Here is a 23,939-nt window from a genome sequence, read left to right on the forward strand (position 1 = left end):
TTCTTTAAATTTATTTCTTTATTTATGCACACAAGAACTGGGGTATAGGCCAGATGTGCAGGGAATTGGGAGGATTCACAGAGACAGAGTGGGGAGCAAGACAGGTGGATGAAGTGGGGAGAAGAGGGGAGACAGGAGAGGCCTGCTAAGCCACATGGGTCAGCTCCCTGGCTGGGGATGGAACTCAGGCCTCAGTGGTGACAGCACTGAGACTTAACCCCTAGGCCACCAGGGAGGGCCAGGAATGATTTTCTTTACCTCTGTCATCAGAGACTAAATTAGAATTAGTGCGAAGAAACCTTAAGGAGCCAGATTTCATTCTAAAAGGCATTTATTTGCAGTCAGAGATGTACATAAATAAAACTGGTTATGTCAAATGGCAATAAGAATGAGGAGATGTTATTATAAGCAGCATAAAAAAATAATGGTTAATATGTATTGGTCATTGTCCAGTATATTACATGCATTATCACATTCTCTCCTTATAGTAACCTCATGTTATCTTGTTATCTTCATTTTACAGATAGGGAAATCATGATACTAAAGCTTTTTCAATGTCTTATATGTAGTAAGCACAAATGTGGGGCTGAGTCTAGATAACCTCCATCATCAGGGTAGGCATATCTCACTTTAGCGATTAAACTCATAAATTAGCATTATGCTACCCTGAATGGTAGCAGATGATCGATTACTAAATTGCCGTTGAATCATCTAGATAATTTATTAATCTCTGCAGTGAATGTCAAGTCATCGTAATAAGAATGCAGTGAGATTCAAATAACTGATAAATCATTGGATTAGGATTCATTGATATCATATTTTATAACCAATCAAGCCCAAAGTCAACAGTTGCTGGGCTGGTAATTTTTGGAGACTCTTTCAAGTGCCTTCATAAATATTATGACTCCCTTACCCGCACCCCAGGCGCAGACACACAGAGAGATGCACACACTTCAGAAAATTTGTCCCACTCATTGGCGATTGGTACATGGAGCACAGCTGAAAACCCAGTAGATTTTGGAAAACTCCAGCATCATTGCCCACCCAACAAGTGATGCCTTTGCTGGTCTTCATATTACAAAGTCTTTCTCAGAGAGAAAATAAGACCAGCTGCTCATCCTTTGCTGCTTCATTCTAGTCATTTGAAACAAGGATTTGGAAGGACCAGCCCTGAGCAGAGGCTGTGATGGATTATGCCTCTGCTTTCCTTTGCCCTCAGGACTCAGCCTATAGGGCTCTCCAAACACCTCGTTAACAAGGAGACCACTAAATTGCAACATTTCATCACTGAAATTAATACTGATAGTTGATATATAATGTCAAGCTCTCTAAAGATGTAGTCCTTTCTCAGCGTGCATAGTATAATTCTCCTGAGTGACATCTGTTCCTCTTTTGTGTATGGTCTAAGGCACATTTGGATGTGGCTCTGGGTGTGTGTGTATTTACAGAACAATTTAGTTCCTCCCTTCTTTTTTCTTAACTGGCGCATAAAACTTCCAAATGAAACTCTTCACTTGAATGTCCAGCTCCTCACCATGGGTAGGACAAAGTTCTATCTAAACCAGTTCTCAGAAGTAACAGAAATGTGATAAAAATAATTAGAACTCATGATTAAAATTTGAAAATTTATTCAAACTTCTGAATCTCAGCTATCTGTATGCTGCAAGATCCCTTTGTAGGAATTGATTATTTGATAAGGATTCATAATACCAGCTCTTCCCCTTTTTTAGCCCCCACCCCAGGGCTGACCGGGCTGGAATGTTAAAAAGGAACAGAAGACACCCCTTTGTATTTTAATTATTTTGTGTGTGGTTATTTTTTATGGGTGGCACATTTTTATTTCAATCAGATGATTTGTGCTAATGTCAAATGTGTTTTCCAATGTGGTTTAGGGAGAGTTAGAGGCAGCTCTGAAGGTTGGATTTTAGATAAGCTAAACAAAGATACTGGTCTGATAGCATGTGATCACCCTGCCTCTCTCTGGCAGCCTCAGGTCATTTTCCATGCCATTCAATTAAAGGAGTTTCCATTATGACTAACTTTATGTGCTCTGAAGATCTTTCGTCATACGGTGCAGTGAGGCATTATTTTAAAACAGAATGCCTATAAGAAAGCTCTTTATTTCCTTCCTATTGTGACATGTTTCTTTTAAGTGTGTACTCACCTCCCCAAACCATCCACTTTCACTTCTTGATTCCTTGTGAGTTGTGTAATTCTCCCTCTGAAGGTCAATCTTTCAAGTCCAAATGAGAAAAGGAACAGGAAAATTTGTGGACATTTCTGAGTTCAACTGAGGGGGAAATAAAAGAGGTTTGGCCTAGCCACTTGATCCCCTCTCTCTTAGCACATCTCATTTCTTATTAAGAACCTGGTGAAGGCTCTTAAAATGCAACGTAACTTCAAGAACTGTAAAGAGATGAATTAGCTTACTAGCTTCCCAAACTTTTCTATTGATTTGGTAAGACATAAATCCTTTAATGAATTGTGGTAAGTGACTAATAATGTACCAGTGAATCTCTTACGTATTTATACAAGGTTCAATTTTATAGGGTTCACTAAGATCCATACATTAATAAAGAATGATAGATGAGTTTCTAATAAGAACTTATTTTTTTTTTTTAAAAATGTTCTAACCTCAACTGGGATCCAGTTCTGGTTGTATAATAGCCAGATGAGACAGTTAGGTAGATCAGAGCACTTCTTTGCTTAAAGATGCAGCCTTCTCTCATACTTGAAATATATTACTGACCATTTTACGTCTAAGGCCTAAGAAACACATACAAATAATTAGAAAAATATAATTGTGGTAAGCACTCTTTTTCAGAAGTACACAGATTTAAATTTTGCTTTGGAAGAGAAGGCAGCATAATTAACTCAGATTCATTATTTTGCTTGGAGTCAATGTTATTGCCAAGTGATCATTTCTTGAACTTTCTTCATTGCCAAACTCCTTTTAAACTAAAGAATCCATTTCTCCAGCACAGAGCATTGAAATGTTCTTTGGCTTCCAATGATTCTAACTTAAAATTTCTTTGGCAAAACTATTTATCTCCTAAATTAAAGAAGCCTGCCCCTTTGTCAGCAGGTATCTAAGAAAGGAATAGAATTTTCTATTGAGATGTCCCTTTCAAGCTCTAAAAGGGACAAAACAAATTTATTTTCTGAAAAGGTCTGTGCTTTATCAGCAAATAGATGCATCTGGTTGACATACACATACTCGTAGATCTCTTGAATCTCAGAGATCAGGGCCATTGCAAATGACAATAGCTTTAAAATAAACACGATTCAGGGCCTCCCCGGTGGCGCAGTGGTTGAGCGCTGGGTTGCGAAGCTGCCCGTGGCCTCTGCGGCGCCGGTTCGATCCCCGGCTGCTCCCGGCCACCGGAGGAGGGTCCCACATGGCGCGCAGACCTCTCCTGCCGCCCGCTGCTCCCCTCAGCAGTGTACTTTGGTCCTTCTGCCTGCTCTGCTCCCCGCTCTGGCTCTGGTGAATTCTCTCACCCTCCCCTGCTTCTGACTGTACCCAGTGCATGTATAAACAAAACAAACAAACAAACAAATAAATAAAACATGCCTCTATTAAAAAAAATTAAAAAAAAAATAAACACGATTCGCAGGAAAGTTATCCATTTGCTGTGCCTGTTCAGTCTAGTTCACCATCCCACAATTGCCAGCGTTCTTCGGTTGTATTAAATCTTGAATAACATGTGTTAGGTTACTTCTTCAATATTTTTGAATGGTTTTTCCTTACATCATAATGGACAGTGTTTTTTTTGTTTTGTTTTGTTTTGTTTTGTTTTTAATAAAATATCCTCTTGACATCAGCATCACACCCCTGGGTTGCTTCATGCCATATTCCTCTACTTCGCATCACATTACACTGATGATACTAAATCACAGGAGAAAGTTGTTGCTCAGAGACGTTTCATGCAAATTACTCCAGCTTGCTACACCAAATGCATTTTCTCTTAATTCTTTTAAAAAAGACTAAAGTGGGAAGAGCTAATTATCTATATTTTCCCCCGCCTCCCCCCGCAACAAATCTGTCCAAGAACACCCCCAGGAAATAGAAATACCTTTATATTAAAATGGATTTGCTGATAGTATTTTTTCTTCCTTCCATCTTTCCTCTCTCCCTCCTATCCATCTTCCTTATTCTGTCTTCTTGATGAACAGTTAATATTTCCTATATGATAATAAATATCCACCAGACTGGAAATTTCACTTTGTTCTTAATTTCCTTTTTCATTATGTAATCAAATAGTTACAGTGATCCAGTAAAACATATCACCTTATTTACATCTGACCTTATCCATTTTCAGGTGGAATTCTTTTGGAAGGAGAGAAAACAGGGTCCACACACTCACAGTTTTTATGGCATTCCCTGGTGTCAGGTTGCAGCATTAACCAATCACCACCCAACAGCATTCAACATCACCAAGTCTGGAAAGTTCTTAGCACAGGAACTAGAATTGGGCAAACATAATTTTAAGTGACATTTTATAGAAAAATGTGTTTTCTTCTGAACTATAGTTATCCTTGAGGACTGTGTATTTTGATATAATTCATTGGGAAGCAAGCAAATCCTTAAAAGGACTTTCCTTAAATAGCTAATGTTGAGGATGATATAGGCCTTGGGATCCTATTCTAATAACCTCTTAATCAAATGTATGAGAATGAGGATCCAGAAGTATTCATTGTTCTGAATTTATGTATGTGTAGATCAGGTGTCTGTAAAGTCTGCTCTGCAGAACAACTGATCTATTTTTTTTTTTAAGATTTATTTATTTATACATACAAGAGCTGAGGTACAGGCCAAAGGTGCAGGGAGGTGAGAGGATTCACCAGAGACAGTGGGGAACAGAACAGGCAGATTGACCGAAATACACTGCTGAGGGGAGCAGTGGGCAAGATAGGAGAGATCTGTTGCACCATGTGGCTTGCTCCCTGGCCGGGGGTTGAACTCGTGCTGCAGAGGCTGCAGACTGCCTCACAGTGCTGTGCCCCAACCCCCTGTGCCACTAGGGAGGCCCAAACAAATGACCTATTTTTACAAATAATGCTTTATTGAAACACAGCCATACTTAATTGTTCACATATTGTCCATGGCTGTTTGGGAGCTATTGTAGAGCTGAGTAGCAGAGACAGTCAGCATACATGACCCACAAGACTTGAAACACTTATGATCTGACCCTAATGGAAAATGTTTGATAACACCTGGCACAGGTGACCAGCTTCTATTGATTCAGCTACAAAGCAAATAATTTATTTAATGAATATTTAGTAAGCATTTGCAAAGATTCAAACATAGAAGACAAATACTTTTCTTACAGAACTGAAAATTAATCTGCTTGAAGCAGGAAAAAATCTATACTCTGCTTATTTTTTTTGAAGCCCTTCAGCATTTCAATGATTCTCTTTAATAAGACAGCTGAGAAAAGAATTTTCCAATTCATCTCACATATGGGACTGAATTTTGGCAGAACCTCTATTTACCCAAAATTGACTGTCTTCTGAGGGCAAACAGAATAATCAAGATGAGAACTTTTCTCCACTTTGGCAAAGAAGAAGAGAATAAGACTGATGTTGACAAATCAACAAATACAAAGTCCACATTGTGTTCCGCAAGGCAAAAATGAATCTGAGGTGTTCATATTATCATCTCAAATGTCAGTGAGGTATTCACTGCTTTATAATACTTCTGAATCTCAGCCATACAAGGCAGGATGGACGGACAGGGATCCTGATTTGATAAACAACCGACTTAGCTGTTCAATCCAATGCAAGCAAAGTGATGGGAATATTTCCAATGCTGGTATTGATTCTTCTTTATGCTATGAAATGGAGTTCACTATTGTAAGGGGTAGCACAGAGAAAGGGCCAGGCATATGTTTCATAAGCAACATCAGCCTGTACGCTGTGCATTGACAAAGTGCTATGAAGCAAGAATGGAGGTCAGTGGTTTTGCAAAAATGAATAGATGTGGATGTAAGTTCACAGGCTACTCCTTTTACTTGCAAACTAAAAGCTCTCCCAGAGAAGTAAGGAAGCCAGTCAAATCTTTCTCTGCCAGAAAAAACATAAAGACAAGATGTAGTACTCAAGGAAAAAACATTAATCAGTATAGTTATAACATGTCCCTCGGCTTCATTGCTTCATTTCAGGAGGTGAAATCAAGAATAACTATCATCACACATGCAGATTTCAAGACTCTTCCAGGAGACAGGTATGTCAACGTCTAACCTGAAATAGAAAGAGCACTTTGAAGTGTTTAGGTACAATGTTCAAAATCAGAAAAACATCTCCCAAATGCTTTCAGGCATTTTCAGCCACATGAAGAATCAACTAACTGTCATGAACTCTGGCACTCAGTTATCGAAGACTATACCAATGAAAATATCGTTCTCTGGCTTTCGGGGATGAGATGAAAAAACATATCATTGGGGATATATTACATTGCTTGAATTCCTCCCATCAGTGGATATTCTGGCCATCTATAAACATACTGAGTGGGAGGCAGGGGCTGAATGATATTCTTGCACCACTGTTGAGAAGGAACCTCAAAGGACAAGCTGTCCTTTCTGTTGCATTTTTTGATAGCTACAGATCAGGACATTAGTCCTCAGAAAACATGGGCATGTAGCTTGTTCTAGCCCTTGTAAGACTTCAGGTGACATCGCGTCCCCCAGAATGCACCATCAACCAATTATGGGACAAAGACGAATGTAAGCCAGCCGAAGACAGTCTCCAAATGTATGAGATACAGAGTGAAAGTTAAGATGGCGCACCATACCACATGTCTAACTATTTGAGTTATAAACCAAGCTAGAAATGTTTGTGTAAAACATCTATTCAGCTCTCTTGGCAAATACAGCTTCTTTATGACTTGGTTAGCCAAGCTTGAATCTAGAATTCCATGGCCTGCTCCTTGGCCCTCACTCCATGTCTCTATCCTTGGTTGGTGAAGACACTCATCCATGAGGTTCAAACTCCTTCCACACCCTGCACACTTGCAGCTAGAAGTGTTTTTCCTGGGATGATGCCTGGAGACAGGTTAAGGTTCTGGGAAATTCCATGATTCTGGATAAGGGGGATATAGTGTAGAAGGAAAGCATATTCATCAGGGGAAACTATTCCCGTACTCCTGCTCATCCCATGGAGAGAGGTACATACAGATCACATCCACAGTGGGGTCCTTTCAAGTTTGACCTTGACGCAGGGGCTGGTTGGTCTTGCCCAAATCTCAGGTTAGTACTCTTCATATGTTCATGTAAGAGAAACACCTAGCTTCCCAATCTCTCACCATAAATTTTCAACTTGCTTTCAAAATATAACTTGGAAAATATTTAACTTCCAGTCAGTGTTAAAAAAAAATCATTATTATAGTAGATTATTGAATAGCATTTCATAATAGCATAGATTGAAGTTCTATGTTGATACAATCAAATCAAATGGCTTGTGCCTTCAGTAATTATTCTGTGGAGGATTTATTGAATTTAGCGTGGATTACTGTAATTGGCCACAGTCAAACTCATCTTCATCTCAGTAAGAGTTTTCTTGTGTTTCAGGAGGTGCTGTGGATGTGATGTACCACATCTTTCTGTGAATATGGTTTGGACTCTTTCTGTGAATCCTGATGTCTCAAACTCTTTACTTCAGAAAGAACCTCCCTTATAATATGCTTCTGCAGAGAAAAGCTAACCAGGGTTATTCTTAGTTCTCTTCACTTTCCATGATACTCTTGACACCTTTCTGAGAAAACTTTCTCCAACTTTATTTATACTAATAAAGTTATGCTGATAATCTGTAAATGCTTTGGGCTTTTAAAAATATCCATTCAGGAACTTGGACAGTTTGTTCAATAAATGGTGCTGGGAAAACTGGACCACCACATGCAAAAAAAATGAAACTAGACCACCACTTCTCACCGTGCATAAAAATCAACTCAAAATGGATAAAAGAACTGGACATAAGTCCTGAAACCATAAAATACATAGAAGAAGATATCAGTAAAACACTACAAGACATACATCTCAATAACATCTTTAAAGACTCATCACTAAAAGCAAAGATAGTCAAGGAAAAGATAAACACCTGGGATTACATCAAACTGAAAAGCTTCTGTACAGCAAAAGACACATTAGCCAAAACAGAGAGACACCCTACTGGTTGGGAAAAAATCTTTGCACTCCATTCAACTGATAAGGGACTGATCACAAAGATATACAAAGAACTCACAGGACTCAATAAAAAAATAAATAAATAAACAATCCAGTCAAGAAATGGGCAGAAGAACTTAAAAGACATTTCTCCAAAGATGAAATGTAAATGGCCAACAGGCATATGAAAAAATGTTCAACATCCCTTATAATCAGGGAAAGGCAAATCAAAACCACATTGAGATATCATCTTATGCCAGTTAGAATGGCACATATCAAAAAAACAAGAACAACAAATGTTGGTGAGGATGTGGTGAAAGAAGAACTCTCCTACACTGCTGGTGGGAGTGCAAACTGGCCCAACCACTGTGGAAAGCTGTCTGGAGGTTCCTTGGTCTACTAAAAATGGAGCTTCTATACAACCCGGCAATTCCACTCCTAGGGCTCTACCCAAAGGACACAAAAACATTGATTCAAAAGACCACCTGTACCCCTATGTTTATTGCAGCACTATTTACAACAGGTAAAACCTGGAAACAACCGAAATGCCCCAAAATAGATGACTGAATCAAGAAGATGTGGCATATATACACAATTGAATATTATTCAGCAATCAAAAAAGATAAACTCATGCCATTCACAGCAATGTGGATGGAGCTGGAAGGAATTATGCTCAGTGAAATAACCCAGAAGGAAAAAGAAAAATATTGGATGGTTTCACTTATAGCAAGAATATAGGGGAACCCAATAAGACATCAGTGTAAAAAAAATAATAGCATTACAAAACACAACAAAGCAAAAACAGACAATTATAATTCAGAGACGTCCTACAGGGGAGGAGGAGGGAGAGGGATGAGAGGGAGGGAGGGAGGAGCACAGGGGACTGAGGTGACGGTGCATGGGTGCCTTGGGGAAGGAAACTCTTTGGGGTCTACACCTGAGGGGGCGGGGGGAAGCAAATATTGTTTAAAAATGAACAGTGATGTAAAAAAAATTTAAAAAAATCTATTTACAGAAAATTGCACATCAAACTCAGTTTTCAGACTTCCGACAAAGGCATCTGGCTGAGGCAGTTTTCTTCAAATCAGGAATCTCTAAAAGACACGGTCATTTGTCCAATGCAACTTCACTGTGCAGTGTTGAGAGTCAGGGTGCAATGGGGGTGTGGGGATAAGAAATGGACTTGACAGCCCACATCCACAAATACACTGACAGAAAAATACAAAACTGGGGACTTTCTATATAAGCACAGGCCAGATGCCTCTCCTTTTGAATCCATGGGCGAGTCAATTCTCACTTTGGAAATAATTTCAAGAATATACCATACCCATAAACCTACAGACATTTTTTATTCTATCCACTTACATTTTTAGCCAAGCAGAGTTTAAGAAGTAGATAATTGCATGAAGGATGGATAAGAAACCCAAGTAAACTTAAATTAAAGCTATCAGACTCTCTCTGAGGTCACACATAAACTATGGCAGTGGTGCCCCCTAACATGTGATATGGATGTTATTAAATGTGATGAGGATAATTCTCACACATTAAATCCTTTTATTTTGGGTCACATTTCTTTTTATGGTTGGCATTTATATGGTACAATCGACGGTTAAGTAGATCTGCTGACTCAGACTTAACCTAAACAGAATGAAAACTCTCAATCCAGAGGAAATGGTCTTTATTTTTTTGCATGAGCTCCTCCCAACTGCATTTTGTTTAGTGGAGAGGAATCACACAGTTCAACTGTTCAGTGTACAGGTAAGTTGTAAAAGATTCCCTGGTGGCCTGTATGTCCTTAGGAAGTTAAATCTCAGTTTCTTCCATTCCACAGGACGACACCTAAACAAGCCACGTGCTACTGCAGGAAGCTTAGAAGCAAAATCATGACGGTTCCAAGCTGTTGCGTGTCCCCCATCTGCCTAAAGGCTTCTGCATCGCATATAATCCTCAGTAATCACTGAGTCAGGTATGGTGATTCTCTTCATTTAACACATAGAGAAACAGAAAATCAGGACATTTTGCTACTTGACCAAAACTACTCAAACTTTAGGTAGAGTTGGGTGATTCTAAAAACGGTGCTTTAGTTTTTACAGGAGGTATTTTCATGGTGGACCTATATCCTTGGCCTCAGAGTATAGCTTTTTTTCTTTTAATACCCTCTTCTGCAACGCACAGCAGTAATTCCACTGAAATACTTGAGGGCCAGTCATAGTTACTTAGTGAGGCCTCAAATCTTGCTATGAATTGTATACAATTGCTTACTGAAACTACTGTGGCTTTCAAAACACAGTGGTGATGTTTATTCTCTTCTGCTGTTCACCAAGATGGACAAATCTATGAAGAGTCCCCTAAATTTTCATACACCTACTGTGTATATTTTTAATGGATGATATTGTAGCAATCTCCTCTCTCTCTCTCTCTCTCTCTCTTTTAAAGATTTATTTATGCATGCATATAAGAACTGGGGTACAGGCCAGAGGTGTGGGGGGTGAGAAGACTCACCAGAGACAGATTGGGGAACAGAACAGGCAGATCGACCAAAATACACTGCTGAGGGGAGCAGTGGGTGAGTCAAGAGAGGTCTGCTGCACCATGTGGGTAGCTCTCTGGCCAGGGATCAAACTCATGCTGCAGTGACTGCAGACAGCTTCATAGGTTGCGTCTTAAACCCCTGTGCCACCGGGAAGGCCCTCTCTCTCTCTCATGGTAGTTTCCAAACTCATGTACCTGACCTACTTAACAACAATTTAATTTTTTTGTACAACTTATAAAACCAAGTCTATCTAGATTTACAGATAGTGTACACAATATCACATGTAGTGTCTCTTATAATTGACTATAAAATAGTCTCACAGTAAATTAGTAGTTTTTAAATTTCTGTTGGCATTGACTATGATAATGATCCAATCTTATCTAATATAAGCACAGCCTTCACAAAATTGGTAAGCCTCCTACATTTCTAAAACCCACTAGTGTCCTGCTTTTCCTTAAATCTAAATTAGATTTCACAGGATGCTGTCTTGCTCGGGGTTTTAAGGACTGGCCTTTTTAAATCCAGAGGCAATTGTTTTGGCTGAGTACCCCATCCTTCTCAAACCGATTTTCACATTTTTCTAAATTCTTAGGATTACTAAGAATAAAGGTACATGAGTTTCCAGAAAGAACAGGGAACAATCTGTTCTTTTGACTATCTGATAAAGCAAGTGTAATTGTTTAATATGCTCACAATCATGAATGCTTTTTATTCATACCTTTCCCTCACCCGAACTTGTGCCCTATTCATACATTTTTAAACTGGGGTATGAATATGTAAAATCTAGAATAATATAATTATGTTATTCAGCCTCTCACATTAAATCCTGCCACTTAACATAAATTTACAGACAGTGATTTGTTTTTTCCTAAACATGAAGGAAACTTACTTGGAGTCATTAAGATGCTTTCAGAATTTCCTTGTTTATTATTTTATAAAATTCCACCTGCAAGTTCAATCAACCGTATTATATCCTTCCCCAAAAGTCTGTGTTGGGGGAAGTCAGGCTCAAGTTGGGTAGTAAGAATTAATCTCCTGAAGTTAATTTTTAGTCAGACGCTGGTTTGTTGTGTGATCATCCAGCCGTTGAGGCTGGAGGCTCCATAGTTATCTACCAAGATGGCCAGTTGATTATACTACGTGATGAGCTTAACTGTATAATTATCAGTCCACGGATCAATGTGGAAAACAGTGTCATTTACCTTGAATGACTCTTCTGCATCTTCCACACTGTGTATACATCCTGTCACTGTGGTGATAGCATGCACTGACCATTCCTCCTCTCCCTGGAGTATGAGAGGCTGATCATCAGCAGCAGCAAGATATAAAGCTTTTCATTGTCTTGCGCTAAATAGAAACTTCCAAAACACCCCCTAATTACTAAGAATATTAGCTTGGTGACAAAAGTAACAGAAACTATCTGTTACTTAGTTATCAAAACAGGACTGGGGGGTATTTTGGTTTGGTTCCATGTTAGAGAACACTTGATTTCATTTTCCTACAAATACACAAACTATATACCCAGTTCTTCTTCATATATATATATATATATATATATATATATACATATATAGGTACTGTGAAAAGATCATTTGTTTCAATTTTTTAAATTTATTTATTTATGTATATTTTACATCATTGTTCTTTTTTTGTATAATATTTGCTTTCTCATCTCAGGTGTAATCCCCATAAAATTCCCACCACCAGTTCACCCTTTCACCACCCATTCTACAGGGGAGGGGGAAAGTGAAAGCTCAGAACAGGGGAAGGAAAAGCCCAGTTCCTTCTTTTATACAACGCCAGCTCAAGCAGCTCTCCATCCAGACTTTTAACCATTTATAGACTCATTTCCCTTTATTGGTGTACCATTGGTTTACAACACTATATATACTTCAGGGGCCTCATTAACTATTTATTTTAGTGCTTGAATAGTGATGACATAATATCAGTCACTTCCATCAGTTCTTTATTGAAAGGATCTAAGAAGGTAATTTAACCTCCACTCAAAAAATCATCCAGCCCACATCAAGGTTGAGGCCCTACCCAACCAGTTCTGGGCTAACACAGAACTAAATCTGAGAGTCTCACTGGCAAGCTATTTATCAGACACCAATAGAGTTAAGGAGTTGTGTCATTTAATTTTTAAGTCAACGAGTGCTAATTTCCTACCAGAATTGAAAAAGGATAAAGTAAACCAAACAATTAAAATAATACAAACCCGCCTTCTGGTAACTTCTACAATGAGCATAGTTGGTATTTTTTTAAGCACTCTCCCTCCTATTTGTCAAAGGGCATCAAAAGTTGAATTGACAGACAAAGGGGAAATTTTTATTCTTATTATTTGTTTCTATTACAATGATGATGGTGGCATCGAGACATAACCTACATAGCAAAATGTACATCTAAATCTTTTGCAAAGAGTGTGGTTATTTCCTTCCTGGGAGTGGAAATTCTGAGAGGGACAGAGGGAAAAGGATATTGATGATTCCATTAGCCTGCTTGGAAAAAGCCTGCCTGGCCAGTTTTGGGGAGTGAGTCTGAATGGGGTATTCTACAACAAATGGTAGGCCAGTGTCTGCCTGGATAACTTCCCATTTGGTGAGTACAATGTGTGTTGATTTATACAGTTGATATTGCAAAAGAGTAGGCAGCAAAACTTTACAGGCTGTGGCACCATGAACTGCTGGTCTCAAATACTATATCTCCATAGCAATGTCAGTGTATATTATGGGTTTTGCTGCTAGCGTTCTAGAATGATGAGCTGCAGTTGCAGCTCTCACATGGTTTTGTTGTCTAAAGAATAATGTCTTGATGGGCCTCCCCGGTGGCGCAGCGGTTGAGCGCTGGGTTGCGAAACTGCGCGCGGCCTCTGTGGCGCCGGTTCGATCCCTGGCTGCTCCCCGGCCACCAGAGGAGGGTCCCACATGGCGCGCAGACCTCTCCTGCCGCCCGCTGCTCCCCTCAGCAGTGTACTTCGGTCCTTCTGCCTGCTCTGCTCCCCGCTCTGGCTCTGGTGAATTCTCTCACCCTCCCGTGCTTCTGACTGTACCCAGTGCATGTATAAACAAAACAAACAAACAAACCAGCAAACAAATAAACAAAGCATGCCTCTATAAAAAAAAAAAAAAAAAGAATAATGTCTTGATAATGATTTCAAAGGGTCAGAAGAAAGAAGGCCCAGGTAGGCCAGGTCCAGGTACTTGCCTTAGACCCTGAACCTAAGGGTCAATGCACAAATTGTTGAATTAGATTCTCGATAACATTTAACTCTTTAATTTAGTGTATTCCATCGTCTATAAGTGTGGGTTCTTCAATCTACCACATCCATCAGAGTTTGGCTTGTGTTCAAAGAAAGTTTGGTACAGGACTCCGTTCATCACCCTCCACCCTTCAACTAAAGGAAATGACAGTTTGAATTACTTTGCCTACTGTCCATCTCCCAACAGCAGGAACAAATCATGCCCAAAGTGTGTCTCGAGGATCTGTATTCAGGATATTAGCTGAATAAAGGACTCTTAGGTCAGCATACACTCAATGGAAAACACCAATGTGATTTAGCATCAGCTCCTACAGAGAACATTCATTCAATGCTCATTTGGATAATCCTTCAATCATTTATTTCACACTATGTTTTTTTTTTAAGATTTTTTTTTGTTTATTAATGCATACAAGAACTGGGGTGTAGGCCAGAGGTGTGGGGGGTGAGAGGATTCACCAGGCACAGAGTGGGGAGCAGAATAGGCAGACTGACTGAAATACACTGCTGACGGGAGCAGTGGATGAGACAGGAGAGGTCTGCTGTGCCATGTGGGTATCTCCCTGGCCGGTGATGGAACTCATGCTGCAGAGGCTGTAGATAGCTTCACAGTGCTGTGCTTAACCCCTTGCGCCACCAGGGAGGCTCTCTTCCACTCTATGTTCGGGCACTTTTTACTTGAAACAGTAGGGAGAAGAGGGTAAGTAGCCTTGGAGGAATGATTTCCCATGTCCATTTTCAGCATATAAATTAAGTGTTTAGTATTAACTGTGTGCCTTTTCAGTGCTGTATTCCAAATGCACACACATGTGTTTATACATGCAAGCTGTCCTTCACCTCGATGAATGAAGAGAAACTTGGCTGAAGAATTTGCCCAACAGAACACAATTCAAAAGCTGTTCTTGCTTATCAGGGGTCTATTTTTTTTATCTTTCAAGTTATGTGAATGTTAAAGTGAGTCTGCATTGTCTGAGCATGTACCAGCTGCACCGTGTAGGAGAGGCTGGGTGGGGCAGGCAGGTGAGAAAGAAGCTACCCTGCCAATGATCAGGGTAGCAGACAGAGGGTAAAGCAGCATTTTATAAAGAAATCTGAGTTACCCACAGAATAAATAAGGTACACACAGATCCAGGGTTCATTGTTGACTTTCTTTTCTAGTTCTTGTCTCATCTTTACGTTGCTCTTCAAATAGATTTCCAAATATTTCTATATTTTAAATTTGTACTCCCCATATCTTGAAGAAAGTTCCATGTTTTCTGGTCCCACCAGCACATGGAAAATGACCTGGCTGGGATCTATCCATTGGGCAAATGATATCTTTATACATAAACACCCATAGTTTTTCAGGCACCAAATCGTTTCTAGCTCATTCGACAGTTTGACTCAGGAAATAAAATAAATTATGTCGGCATTCTCTTCTTCCAACCACGCTCTTGACCCTGAAGAGGAGAGGAAGGTGTGGCTGTTAAAACAACAGACTATAAATTGGCCCAGTGGATGAGAAACAGCGCTTACGAGATGCTTGGGGAAGGGGAAGGAGGCAGGCTCACCGTTGTTGGAGCCTGGACCTCAGCAAGGAGAACCAGGAAAAGCCCTTCTCCTCCGTGGCCCCTCCCAGCCACTTCAGGATTCTCTGTTGACCAAGCAGTCCCATTTGATGGTCAAACGTCCAGGCCAGAAAAAAAAAAAAAAAAACCCCTGCTGTAACTGACTTTGGATGGTGCAGACAATTTCCTGGGGAAAACACCACTTCATTTCTGCTTTCCCTGAGTCTTAAAAACATGTTTGTTTTGGCATTTTTCAGCCTTCGTGTGATTTTTTAGTATTCCACAGTTCGAAAGGGTCAGGTTACGCCTCGTGACCAAAATGAGGCCTGGGAGCAAGTGGGCTCCACAGCCTTGGAATCCCATAATTATGGGTTCAAAGAAAAGGAGTAAGGTGAATCCAGATAAACTTTGTTTGAAGGATTTAACACAACGTACTGAGTGTGACTTAGGACTTATTATTTTTCTCTGTTCTGTATACTTCGGGCATAGATCACAAGGTTCCTGGGCCTGCCACAGCATTTGCAGATGTTTGAGGGACTGCAGAGAAGGGGGAAACAAGAAGGGAAGTAGCAGCCCAGTCCCTTTACTTTGGGAACTTAGGAATTTTCTCAGAGTCACAGCAGAGACAGAGCTGTCACTGCTCAGGGCTTGGCACCTCCAGCCCTTTATGTGAATCCACGTGGATCACTTCTGCTCTGCAGAAAAGCTCCCACCTCGGACAGACACACAGTCATTCAACACATGGCATTTTACATATGAATTGTGGAATTTGGGTCTGTTTGGTTTTAGAACTGCTGCGAAAAAGTAGCTCCTCTGAGTTGTTCACAGTAGCTCTGAAAATAAAGTATGAATGCACTGAAAAGAAAGGATATTAGATGCAAGTCATTTTTCTTCTTGAGCTGATGAGAGAATATGCTGACCAATTTTTGAAACATGAACTCAGTTTCGACCATAGCAAGGGAGAGTTCCTCTCATAAAACAAATAAAGTCTGAAAAACCATTGATGAAACAATTGTCTTTTTATTAGGGCCAGTAAGGGTATTCTCTGAGGTCATTATTACAGTGAAAAGCAATTATAGGGGCCTCCCTGGTGGTGCAGGGGGTTGAGCGCAGCACTGTGAAGCTATCCGCAGCCTCTGCAGCAAGAGTGCAATCCCCAGCCGGCCAGGGAGCTACCCACATGGCGCAGCAGACCTCTCCTGTCTCCCCGCTGCTCCCCTCTGCAGTGTATTTCAGTAGATCCCCTGTTTCTTTCCCCCACTCTGTCTCTGGTGAATCCTCTCACCCCCTGCACCTCTGATCTACACCCCTGTGCTTGTACACATAAATAAATAAATCTTTAAAAAAATAAAAACAATTGTAGGAGACAATCCTACCTATCTTGTACAAAAATGAATTGTCTGGAAACAACAAAAGAGCATATTTTTTGCATTCTCAGTTTTATTTGTTAGCTTGTCTATCAATCTACGAGATCATAGAATATTTTCACTCTAATGGCAGCGACAACATCTTTAAAGTCAGCGAAATCTATGTTTATAGACCACAATGTTTATGAAGGGAGAATAAAATGTCCCTGTTTGTTCTACATTTTTTAAAGACCAGGTTTATTATTATTTAAACTTTCACATCTGCAGTAGTCTCATCATCACACTCAGCTTAGAAAGAGAGGAAGAATTACACGTGTAGGGCACAGCTCAGAGATCAAGCTAGGTGAAACCGCCACATGTAGCAGGAGGAAAATGCTGCAAGGTGTGTAAGTTTATATGCATGAGTGTAGTGTGAATGTGTGTGCGTGTGTGTGGTGGTATGTTTATATATGAGTGTGTGGATGAATATATGAGTGTGAGAGCATGTGAGTGTGAGTATGTATATGAATGTGTGTGTATTAGTATGTGTGTGAGTATGTGAGTTTGTGTTAGTGGTGAGAGTGTGGGTGTGTTGGCACGTGTGAGTGTATGAGTGTGTGTGAGACTATGAGTGTGAAAGCATGTGCCAGTGTGTGTGTGTGTGAATGTGTGTGTGAGTGTGACAGAGGGTGGAGTAGGACATCTTAAGAAGACCGTTTTCAAGATTTATTTTATTTATTTATGCATACAAGAACTGGGGTACAGGCCAGAGATGTGGGGGGTGGTGAGAGGCTTCATCAGAGACAGAGTGGGGAGCAGAACAGGTGGATCTACTGAAATATACTACTGAGGGGAGCAGTGGGGAGACAGGAGAGGTCTGCTGTGCCATGTGTGTCAGCTCCCTGGCTGGGCATCGAACACATGCTGCAGTGGATGTGGAGAGCTTCATAGTGCTGATGCTCAACCCCTTGCGCCACCAGGGAGTCTCAGAAGACTGTTTTCAACCATGCTTATGACAGAAGTCTGTCCTCCAGGACTCTGTCCTACTAGGAGCTGGAGAAGAGTCTCACCCTCTATTGGATGCTGATTGAATTTCGAGCCACTTAGCTTGGTCTGCTGCTGGCCCATTCTCGCCTACACAAATATCTGTTTGAAACCTCTGCTGTGGGCATCTTGTTCTCCCAGATTTTATATTTTGTCACATCCACCTAAGATGGACTCAAGTCAATAAGTAGAAGATGGCCATGGGCACGGTGTTCACAAAGACTTCCTTCTACATAATAAGCAGGGACCAGAATAGCAGATTTTTAGGAAGAAACCAGCTTTGCCACTGAGTTACACTGACCTTGTAAGATTTTGGGGAAAAAAAAAAAAACAAAACTTTTATTTCCCCTCTAAAGTGAATGTCACAGCCTGGAGACCACAATATCCACATTGAGAGCAAGTAATTATAAAAGTTAAGAAATTATTGGGGATGGAGACCACTGTGAAAAGAGAAGACTCGCAGGGCACATTCCTTGTAGATATATTTATTCTCCCATGTTTCTTAATCAAAAGCAAAGGAAATGTGGGAAGGGAATGTAAGAACTAGGAGAGGTTAGCAGAGGCAAAGTTAGCTTTTGTTACTCTCGAACATGATATCTAAATAGAATCTACAGTCCTGAATCCTACCTCCTCTTCTAGGAGAGAAATAAATTAAAAAATCTTAAAAATGTACAAGTCTTTTAGCCGGAGAGTCTCTGAGTCTTTCTAGATACGTGAATATGGAGAGTGAGCAGGGAAATGCTACATTTCTGGGGGTGGCGTGGTAGGGTGATGTGAAGGAGAGTGGGCGGGGTGTCAGAAAAGAGAAGTTGCATAACTAAACCATCCCAATTTGCATTTTATCTCAGGCTGGATTTTAGGCACTGTGGCTTAGAATTGTACACCAGATTTTTTTTTTTTTCCTTCTCCACAGATGAAGATAGCTATACAAAATTACTAGAAATATTTTAGTGGCTGCTTCCCTTCTGTAAACAAAGAGAAATCAAAATGTGGCCTCTGGCTTTCTACCACTTCTTCTTCCTTCATTTTTAAAGATGATTTGCTACCAGAAGTCTAAGTGTGACTCTTCAGTTTTCTGTCACTGAAAATGCTTTTCTGTGGGGAATTAATGACATTCAGATACACTGAGGGTCAAGAGGCTGGGGCTTTGAAATCTAGAAGCAATTGAGCTGGGGGATGATTCATCATTTTCATTGAAAGCAAGCTCCAGTCGCTGTTTCTAGCACTTCAATATGTGGCAACAGAGAGTGTTTATAGAAGGCTGAGTTAGAATGAATGCACGGGTCTTATCTACCTTTTTATGTACCTTTTTATTCATTCATTCAAGTGTCTAATGGACGCTATTAGGATTGGGAACAAATCAGAGGGAATAAAGTCCTGTCTCTTTGACAGCTCAGGGTGTAGCAGATGATTGAAAAAATAAGGTAAATAGTAAGACATGAATAAGCCTACATTGTTAAGGGGACATGAAGAGTCAATTTTAAATCCAGATATGGGTAAGGGAGAAGACAGGAGAAAGGAATTACTTTATTTATCTAAATAATTACTTTATAACAAAAAAGACTGGAAAAGAAATACACGTGGAAGACTTTCTTATTCCTGCATAAGAGCACAGCTCAGAGAGAACTTAGTGTTTGGATTTTACCTTGAAGAGTAGAATACACTAAAAGATTTTAATCAGGAGAGGAATGCATCAAATTCACACTTAAGCAAAGTCACCGTTTTATTGACTATCTATCTATTTATGTTTTCCCTCCATTGAGGTAACATTGTATTGTTTACAACACTGTATATGATTTTTTTTTAATATTTTATTTATTTATTTATACAAGCACTGGGTACAGTCAGAAGCGCGGAAGGGTGAAAGAATTCACCGGAGCCAGAGCGGGGAGCAGAACAGGCAGACTGACGAAGTACACTGCTGAGGGGAGCAGCGGGCGGCAGGAGAGGTCTGTCGCACCATGTGGGACCCTCGCCCAGCGGCAGGGGATCGAACCCGTGCTACAGAGGCTGCGGGCAGCTTCGCAACCCAGTGCTCAACTGCTGTGCCACCGGGGAGGCCCAACACTGTATCTGATTTAGGGGAACAGCGTCACACCTCCTAAGATGTATGTTCCCATCCCAGCCCCACCATCCAAACACCCATACACCATTTCTGATCCAAAGACTGGAGTATGTTGCTTTATTTAAATTGTGACTCTTAAAAGTAACAATTGCTTATCTCTTGGAAAAGTTTTCTCTGGCCTCAGTTTTTTTTTTTCCTTCTGTAATAACAACAGTACACTAGAGAATGTTGTGAGGGATCTCGGAGATAATGTATGCAACACTGCTTAGAACACTGCCTGATGTATAGTGGATGTTTGTAACAGCTAGTTCTTAGGAGAGCTTTGCAGTGATGAATGGAAGAAATTAGGAAGTCCTGGGGTAAAATAGAGAGAAGAAAGTCATTTAGAGAAATATTTAAGAAAAATCTATGAGATTTGGGAACTGATTGGATGTAAGGGATTTGAGAGAGTAAAGAAAGCTGAATAAGCCCAACATTTCTGTCTTACATGACTGGTGGGTGGTTTGTCTCCATTTATTACATCAGGAATAGAGGGAGGGCCTCCCTGTTGGTGGAAGGGGTTTAGTCTCAGCACTATGAAGCTATCCACAGCTACTGCAGTACAAGTTCAATCTCCTGCCAGGGAGCTGCCCACATGGTGCAGCAGACCTCTCCTGCCTCGCCTCCTGCTCCCCTCAGCAGTGGATTTCAGTAGCTCTGCCTGTTCTGCTCCCCACTCTGTCTCTGGTGAGTTCTCTCACCCCTGCACCTCTGGCCTACTTCCCAGTTCCATCTGTGGATGAGTCTATCTGTGGAGAGAGCTGATGATGAATTCAGTTTTAGACATTGACTTGAAGATATCTCAGCACTCATAAGTGGAAAGGTCCAGTGGACAATTGAATATCGCGTTCAGAATTGTAGGAAAGAGAAAGTTGGCAAAAGATGGAAAGGGTCCTGAGCATATTAATGATAATTGAAGCCATGGAGCAGATGAGAAAATCCTCAGGAATGAATCAAACTAGAAGAAGCCCAAAGATAACACCCCAGAGGTCATTTAAGAAGAAGGTAGAATTATGAAGCAGACAACAGAAACTGAGAAAGAGAAAACAAAGGAGAGATTCCAGCTTCTGACTATGATGGGATAAGAGCACCGCGTTAATCCTCCCATTATAAACAACCATAAAACCAGACAAAATATATGAAATTACTGTTTTTAGATGTTGGATCATGTAGTTCAGTTCTGTGATTCCCAAGAGAAGGAAGCAAGTGAGGTGAACACCACAATAGATTGTTCCAGCTTCCTGCCTAGAGGCATTTTCTGTAATGCAGAGAAAGAGGGAGGAACCCAGCCCAGAGCAATAGTCTCTTTGAGTGGAAGAGACAGTGAGTTTAGGGCTCCTAATGGAGCTGGAATTTGCAGGGCAGAGCACTTGACAAAAAGCCCTACAGTAGAGCAGGAGCTCTTAAAATCTGTGTAGGGGGCCTCACTGGTGGCGCAGGGGTTAAAGACAGTGCTATCAAGCCATTGCCAGCCACTGCAGCACAAGTTTGATCCCAGTAGCCAGAGAGCAACCCACATGGCGCAGCAGACCTCTCCTGCCTGCCTGCTGCTCCCCTCAGCAGTGTATTTCAGTGGATCCGCCTGTTTGTTCCCCACTCTGTCTCTGGTGAATCCTCTCACTCCCCACACCTTTGGCTTACACCCCAGTTCTTGCATGCATAAATAAATCTTATATATATATATATATATATATATATATATATATATATATCTGCATAGGGACTTTATTGAATATTTGGCAAATACTAAATTATGTCTATTTAAAATGCTATTCCCTGAGCCCTTCCTTGTAAAGAACTACTGAGTCAAAAGAGTTATGTGGAGCTATCAGCTGAGCAGTGATGACAACTTGGACAAGGCAGGGAAACCATTAATGTCCTGTGAGCTAGAGCGGAGAAATCTTGCTGAGCATCATGGGCATTAGATGGGAGGTCACCCATTAGGAGAAGAGCAGAACTGGATACACTCTGACAAAACCTCAAAACAAGCCTTGAAATGATTAAACTAAATCAACTTCTCACCACATAAAAACTCAATAAAGAGGGAACAAAATTCAAACTTTCAAGAACTTGATATCATGTGTCCAGCATATAATAATGGCAAAAATAGTCCAATTTTGCTGCAAATTCTAAACTGACAGATCCAAGAAGAAGTCAGTAAGCTCCAGGTTCAATAAACAAAAAGGGAGCCACAGCAACGGATATCAGAGCACAAATAATTTGACTGGCAAAGAGACAGGTGAGTTTGATTCTAAGCAAGAGAAAAATATCAGTTGATATTAGCAGATTAAAAAAATTAGGCATCGGAATTAGTAAGCAAGTGCTTTAGAGAAACAATAATAAAAATATGAAATGATTTAAAAGTACATATTAAAATGAAGGAAAAAATAGTCTCAATAGCAAAGTGGAAGTTATATAAAAATAAATTACGGCGTTTAGAAGTGGAAAATATAACTTTGGAATGAAAAACCACAGGGTGGATCGCATAGCTGGTTAAACACTGCAGAATAAAAGATCAGGGAACTTGATTCCTCAACAAATTAAACATGGAATTAAAATGTGATCAACTAAGTCCTCTTAATTCCATGTAGAGGGCTCAAACAGATTTTTATACACATATGTTCATAAAAACATTATTCCTGATAGCCAAAGGACCATAAAAGCAATTCAAGTGTCCATTAAAGGACAAATGGATAAACAAATATGGTGTATACATGCAGTTTACATTATTCAGCCTCAACAGGAAGTAAATTCTAATTTACAAGTTGTAGGAACAGAGAAATGAAGCTTCTTTTCTCTTAAAGAACATATTAAAATTTGAATTGCAAAGACTTCTTGACAAGGAGGCATCTGCAGAGAACACAGAAACATTATAAGGCAGAAGCTTTCAGGTTGCAGAAGGAGACAGTTAAAAATCACAGCCTAAACTGGAGCAGAAGAAGTAGGAAACTGATAATTTATGTGCAGATATTGTCTGGAAAAGCCTTTGGCTAGACTGTACTATGGGTTGATATTTTAACACAGAACCCAGCTGAAGTCTTCACTGCCAGCTTAACAATCTCAAGCAGAACTGTGGAATGCTCCCCTTCTGAATGTTGTCATTTCTCTCTCTAAAAATTTCATTCATCATTATAGACACATACTTGGGACTACAGGCCCCTACATCTCTAGGAATCATTCTTAAAGACTCAGTTCCCACAGGTGGGTATGCGTATTCAATAAATTACCAGTTACTCAAAACAAACATGGATTGATTTCTAAGCCCTTAGAGAAAGGGAGTGACCATGAGATTTGATGGGGAATCACAGGTCTTTTGAGATTTCTGCCAAGGTCTGTTGGATGGTGAAGTTCTCAGCCTTGACCATGAGGGTGGAGTGTGCATTAAGATAGCATAACGTGTCACCAGTTGTAATAGTAAAGGGATTAACGATTCTAAAAGATTCTGAAAAGAATTGGGAGGGAAACGCTGACATGCAAAATACCAATTTTGTTTTTATTCAACCATTTGAAAAATATCATGGGGCACTTTCAATGTAGCAAGAGATAACAGCTCTGAGAAAAGCAGATAGAAGGTCACTGGGCCATGGGCCAGTGGAGGGAGGTAAATGATATATGAAGCCAATCACTCAATTTAAACCACATTTATATTTAAGACTAATCTTAGGGGAAAATTCAATTAGGAAAATGAAGCCAATATTTCAGGTGTGGGGATTTTGCGTAAAATTCTCAACAAGCATTTCAGGAAAGGTCCATTGAAAAGGGACCACCTGAACAAGGATTTGAAGGGGGTCAGAGAAGGACCCACGCAAACATCTGAAGAAGAGTTTCCAGGCAGAAGGAATAGCAAATGCAAAGGCCCTGAGGCGTGAGTTCCTGGGAAATTCAAGGAACAGCAGGAGGTCATGGTCTCTGGGGTGAGTGGGCAAGAATAAGAGATGAAGTTGAGGAGT

The sequence above is a fragment of the Talpa europaea genome, assembly GCF_964194135.1.
Source record: "Talpa europaea genome assembly, chromosome: 7".
NCBI classification, from domain to species: domain Eukaryota; kingdom Metazoa; phylum Chordata; class Mammalia; order Eulipotyphla; family Talpidae; genus Talpa; species Talpa europaea.